This window comes from Pinus tabuliformis, chromosome 5_2 (genome assembly GCF_031772625.1).
Source record: "Pinus tabuliformis cultivar Carrire ecotype Pingquan chromosome 5_2, CPIR1, whole genome shotgun sequence".
NCBI classification, from domain to species: domain Eukaryota; kingdom Viridiplantae; phylum Streptophyta; class Pinopsida; order Pinales; family Pinaceae; genus Pinus; species Pinus tabuliformis.
The window spans coordinates 729,142,624-729,149,052 of record NC_142306.1 but is presented as its reverse complement, the minus strand read 5'-3'; the positions used below and the strand labels follow the sequence as shown (position 1 = coordinate 729,149,052).

Below are 6,429 nucleotides of genomic sequence, written 5' to 3'. Positions count from 1 at the left end.
TGAATATGGATACTGATGCTATACAACAAAAATGTGTTCTTAAACAAATCCCATACAACCAAGATGTAGGTGTCTACAACTCACAAAATGAAAAACATGTGAATTTTCCAAAATGCTAGAAAATTTAAAAAATAAGTAGACAAAATTAAAGATGTGGATGTGTTGTAAACTTATACAGAGGTTATGCCATAAATACCTTTTAAATCAAGATTTTTGAGGCCTTTTTTATTTTTTTAACAATGATTTTAGGGGAGATTTTCGGAAACTTGTATAGGGCATATTTTTTGTTGTACCTTTCAATACAGAGATAGATACAATACAAGCAATCATATGTTGACCATTTGTATATGTACAATACAGAAAATGTGCGAAAAAATAAATACCCCAAGCCCAAACTAGGTTGTATGGTGACTATGCTTCAAATGTCATGCAAGTTATCATAGACAATGCAAGATCACACAAAGCAATTGATGCAATCATTGAGCAGGTATGACCATATGTTTGGGACACCATGTGTAGTTCATAGTTTGAATCTTGCTTTCAAAACTATTATTGTTGAAGTTGCACAAACGAAAAAATATTTTGATGAAGCAAAAGAAATATAATTTTTTATTACGAAGGACCAACATGTATAAACAATGTGTAGACAATTTCCCAAGCTCCAACTTCTTAAGATTGGAGAAAATAGATATTCATCACACCATGTCTTGATTTTCCTTCTGACACTTGGGGTTGCTTTTTCTTTTATGGCAGTTTGTCCCAAGTGGAAAACATGGAGATCACCCAACACTGAAAAAAAGCAGTGCACATCAGAACTATCATTCTCGATTAGGCTTGCTGGGGTTAGATTGAGTAGTTTCTTTCCATATTGAAGCCATAGTTGATCTATTACAAACTTTGTGATATAGATAATGCAGATTAAGACAAATATTGGTTCATATATGCATTTATTTTGGATACGAGAGAATGAGCTACAAGAATAGCAGGGATCGAATTGTCAAAACAACTGCGACAGAGTTCAATCATATGACCCAATCAATACAATATTGTGTAGCTATAGTGTAACATTGTATGATGAACACTACGATTGCATAATGTTTTACAAATGGAGTGTAAATATTCTTGGATGTCAAACCTCCATGACAAGCTATGTATATGTTTAGTTCTTGGAAAAATTGGTTGGACATGCAATAATATCAAACCTGAGAATGAATGCTGGTGTAATTATTTGGATATAGGCCACTAAGTGAATAGATCCATGTGAAATTCTTGCCATTTTCCTTTCAAATTGACTGTCATAGAGTATATTCTTATTTGTTGCTGGAAATGAAGTTGTCTTCCATATATCAAATGGAACAACATTAGCCAGTCTATAACAAATTGCTAACAAAGAACATCACAACAATGAGCCTAACAACATCTTTATTATCAGAAATTCTAGTTTGATTTTAAAAGCCAGCACATGAGCAGTTTGGTCATATTTTAGCCTTTTCTATCTTTTCCAGTCATAATGATGAGCTCGAAACTTCCAGACTATGTCCATTTGTGGTCCCTTTACTGCTGCCAATAATATCAGCATGTGTGCAAGTGCTAAGTCATTTTTCCTTTGGGATTGTGGACATGTTTCAAAACACTAAGGCAGATTTTGCAAGCACATCATCCTCATAATTTCACACATATCGATTCATGTGTCTAGGATCATGTTACTATAATCCATAAAACCTTGAGTGGAAAGAAAATATGCATCAAGATAGACTATCTACATCAAAATGAAAGTTACATGCATCACAATGATCAACCCAGAATAAGAAGCATGAGATCACCAAGAATCAAACCATCAAACAAAAGATGGAAACAATGTAGCAGAGAATTTGTTACCATCATCAACAAACTGTTGTACATCTACATGAACAATATCACTACATTTCGGAAGGAGAAGCATTGCCAGGTTGTACACCTCAAGACTAAGTACCAACAATGATGACCTAATCTAACAAGGGGAGGCTGGAAGAAATATCCAAAGGAGAGGATGGACTAGATGATGAAGTAATCCCTTTAGTCTCGACTCCCCATAGACTATTCAATAACTACAAATAACGAACTCAGACGAGTTTGTATAGGTGGACCAACACAAGATGGAGATGGGGAAAGGTTCACTACAACCAGTTGAGATTCGTCAACAAGCAACCCAACAAGAGAAGAAGAGGTATGTTCCATGGATACATGCTGAGACTCATTACCAGAAAGGAGCTATAGAAGAGATCTTAGCAGTCATCATGAAAAGTCTCATCAAAGATAGCATCATGATGCTTAGTCACTTGGTAAGAGGTAGGGTCATAGAGACGATACCCCTGAAAATTTTTATAGTAGCCAACCAAAGTCCTATGAGGAGTCTAATGGACACGAGATATATCATGTCTTTCATGATACAAGTGGGTCCATGCACTTGATCCAAATAACCTAAAATGTGAGATAAAGGACTTCCAACCATGCAACCAATAAGTTTTTGACCTTGCATCAAGGAAGAATTATTAGGCTACAAAGTAATGCTAGTCTTTTGTTCCTAATCAATGGCTTATTCCGTCCCAGAAGGCCAACTAAAATACGAATGTAACCTTCTTCTCCTATCCATTTTATGTGCTTTTCTTTCTCCTCACTTAACCTTAGTAATTCATTAAGAGCATACAACACAGTCTGCTCCTCATCAGAATCCAGATTAGGTTTCAATGAAGCTATTGTGACCATTGTATTTCTATCCTTCCACTCTTCTATAGACCTTCGGAGTATGATATTTGGTCTCAAATCTTTACTAATTAGCGCCTGATTAGTCATGGGACAAGTAATGTGCCCCTCTGCAAAAAATATTTCAATAGAGCTTCTATCAAATGTTTGACAAGAAGAAATCTCAACAGGACCTTCCATTACCTCTCAAGAAATTGGACAATAAAAGGATTGTAAGGGAGGCAAAGAATGACTTCCCAAAGAGAACCTTTTATCGTAATATACCTTATCCATCTCTTTGGCAGAAGATGACACATCTACACAATGAAGTAATCCAATGATTTTTTCCATTTGCAAAGCCTTTGCTTCATTTTATTTCTCAATATGGTATCTTCCATATCCCTTCTAAATTATTCGTATTCTTGTTTCAAAGTCTATGTATCAGTGGAAACTCACACTACTTTGGCGATCTGAAAAAGTAATTTATTTGCATAAACACTATCAGTATGCCTCTCTCTGATCCGAGATTCAATTTTATCAACAATTTCCTCTTCTGCCACTACTGCCTTGAACTTGGCATTCTAGATATCCTTACAAAGCTTATCAGTTTTTTCTAATAGCCACTGACACATCCAATGCTAAAAGAGGAAGCAAACTCAGAGCATGTCCAATTTATTTCGTAATATCTTGCAATTGTTTCACAATATTCCTACGATTGAGAATAAGATAAAACTTGCTCTTTTGTCAACAAGTATCAATAACATTCTTTACGGCCTTAAGTACCCTTTCAAAAATCCCAAGAGATTGTCTAATAGTTTGAGTTTCCTTTACATTCTTATTATTAAGCTCTGTTAAAATGGGCCTTATATTTTCCAGATACTTGGAAAGTTCCCTGAGGCTTTGTTGGTCATAAATCACATCTTTTGCAGTATGAATGGTGTCTCTAACTAGCAATAAAACTTTGCATATCAACTCAGACCGTGGCGCAAGTGCTGCATTACCAATTACTACATTAGAAGCGACTTGACTAATTACTCCAAGAGAAGACACCATTGTTCATCCAAGGAAAAATGAGAAGAAACTTTTGGGGCGATGAAGGTATCCTTTCTAGAAATTTGATCAGCAGAGAACCACATGCGACCTTCTAACCCTTTTACAAAATTTCATTCACTTGAATGATGGCCATTCGATTTGTTGCAAGCATGCTCTAAGGAGTCTCCTAAACCATGCCCACGTTCTCTAAATTTCTTCCTTTTGAGAGTTTTGGAACTGAGTGGGCTTTGTTCGTGCTGATTCTATTTTTCGGATTATCCAATTATAGAACATAAACATATTTTTTAAATCTTGGCCATGATGACCATTATGGATCCATCTAATTGATTTCTACCTGCGTGGAAGAATTTTTCTCCTGTCTGATTATTTATTGGGTGTCACGATGTTCAAGCCATTCTTGTAAGCACTCCTTTTTTTCTCTGAAAATGCTGAGGAGGGTTGGCTACTCCTGATGCATGAATCCATTAAAATAAGGTTGTTTCCATTTTGTATAGCACATTAGTCATCGCAAGAAAATCATTGGTTATCTGACACATGCAATGAACAAATCAACGAGTTATGGAATCTGGCATCCAATCTCATCTTCGGAATGACACTTCTGGTGATTCGGGTCGCCATTTTTTTGTGGGGTGTTTGGTGGGTGACAAAAAGACCAGGTGAAATAGAAATGCTTACGTGTTGTTCGTGCACTTTGCAGGACTTCGACCACCAAGCCTGGCCTTGACCATCAATGACACCACCACCTTCTATGAGTACCAAGCATGGCCTTGACCATCAATGACACCACCACCTTCTATGGTCAACCCAGATATACCAGAAAATCGGAGCCACATACCGCGTTCATTGCTATTCCATGCAGATTGTTGATTGGGTGCAACTATTGTTCCTGTAATCTGCAAGTAATCTATGTCAGCGTACTTTGCGTCTATTGTCATCACAGGTAGACAACCCGACATCCAACTTTCTTACCTCTACTGAAATATGAGACTTGCAAGGACCAAGAAATGTCACTGGCGTAACTAGAAATTTCTTTCCCGACGGTACTTGGAACACTACATCAGAAGGTGCCGTGCATGTTGCTTGCCATGCTTCTTGGAATGCCTAAAATAACAAGAAAATAACAATAAACTCCGAGTTAATAACCACAAAAAAAGAAATAATGATAACAATATTAATAATTTAAGTGGTAAAAAATTTAATTAGATTACAAAGTATATATAATCTATTTTCCCAAATTTCAGTTAGAGTGAAAGGTATATGAAGGAACACGTATATTTTCTAAATTGGTTGTAAAAAATTTAATTAGATTACAAAGTAATATAATATATCAAGGAACAAGTATGTTTTCTGGACGGTTGGAAGAAAGAAAAACCTATTCCCACTATAAAAATACTACAGTGAGTCGAAGGGCAAGGGCAAGGTATGCTCAGCGCATCAAACTTTGCACGAGTATCAAAAGAATATTGAACATATATAATAATTGATTAAAAGGTAGTCACCGTCCGATCATCGTTTAGACCGCTGCCATGTGCGCCGTAGTCCATGACATTGAAGATCGGTGAAGCGCTGGAATCACTTTTGCTCAGCAGCACCTTTCTATGAGTAGCCCAACTTGAATCCACCATTAACAGGGCCATAAAAGCAACAGCTGAAGCGAATGTAGTCTGCAGATAATTTCTTTGTTAAAAGCGTCTTATCACACACACAGACTGACTGCAGATAATTTCTTTGTTAAAAGCGTCTTATCATTTTTTCACACACGCAGAACTGAAATCATATTGTTTCCAACCTACAGAAGCATAGTGTGGTTTAGTCATTACCAATGATTTAAAAGCCATTGCGAAAATTTTGAAGCCGAACCTTTGTTGCAGCCTACAGGTGATCGAATTCGAAACGTGTTTCATGGCAAGGAGAAGAGCGGGGATTTTATATTGGTCAGAAGAAAAAAAGCGGACCAAATTGAGGTAGAAAGAAAAGAAGAAATATAAAGAGGACCAATAAAAATCCATGAGTTCTGCAGAGTGGGTGCTCTGTTTCCCTCTCAGAACTCACTCTGTTTTCCGAGTATTCTTATGGTCATATCTCTTCTGGATTGTAACCTCTGGATCTATAGGGTTGTGCGTACTAGGGTTTTCCATTGTTTTTCTCTTAATATGTCATTGTTAAGAGTCACTTTCATGACAACTGTGTCAATTTCTAGAATCTTGTTGTTCAACTTGGTAATCCCAATCGAAGATGGTGAGCCATTCTATTATTGAGCATGTGTTGGAAACATCATTACAGACTCTTGCTCTCATTCGGGCAAACGTCGTCATCATGTCTCTCAGTGGCAGCATGATGCCTAATCACCTTTGCTAGCCTCCTGGAAACAATTCTACTGATCCTCATTCTTTGTCCCAAACCTTCAATTTCATCTGCCCGTGGCCGGGGTGGAATCTACATGAGCAGACGCACTGGACTCAGTGAATTTTATCTGAGCGGGTTTGATAGAATGAAGGATGAATCCAAGGAAAAATAAGAAGAGATAGATAAACTATACAAGATCTTATCCAAATTTAAGGTGATTTCTTTAGTTTAGCCACTGAAAGATGTCTAAATTTCTTAAAGAACTCTGTTTCAATCAAAACATTAACCAAATCGTTTACCTGATTAAAG

The 6,429-nt window shown here is 36.7% G+C and overlaps 2 long non-coding RNA genes across 2 annotated transcripts; both read right to left on the bottom strand.

The window, feature by feature from the left end:
• Positions 1-4,448: 4,448 nt before the first annotated feature.
• Positions 4,449-4,828, bottom strand: LOC149161287 (uncharacterized). Its single transcript, XR_016261985.1, has 3 exons — positions 4,744-4,828; positions 4,565-4,667; positions 4,449-4,517 (listed from the first exon to the last, which is right to left on the bottom strand). It is a non-coding gene; the product is annotated as an uncharacterized LOC149161287 (long non-coding RNA).
• A 430-nt stretch (positions 4,829-5,258) lies between these two features.
• Positions 5,259-5,659, bottom strand: LOC149161286 (uncharacterized). Its single transcript, XR_016261442.1, has 2 exons — positions 5,595-5,659; positions 5,259-5,438 (listed from the first exon to the last, which is right to left on the bottom strand). It is a non-coding gene; the product is annotated as an uncharacterized LOC149161286 (long non-coding RNA).
• Positions 5,660-6,429: the final 770 nt, after the last annotated feature.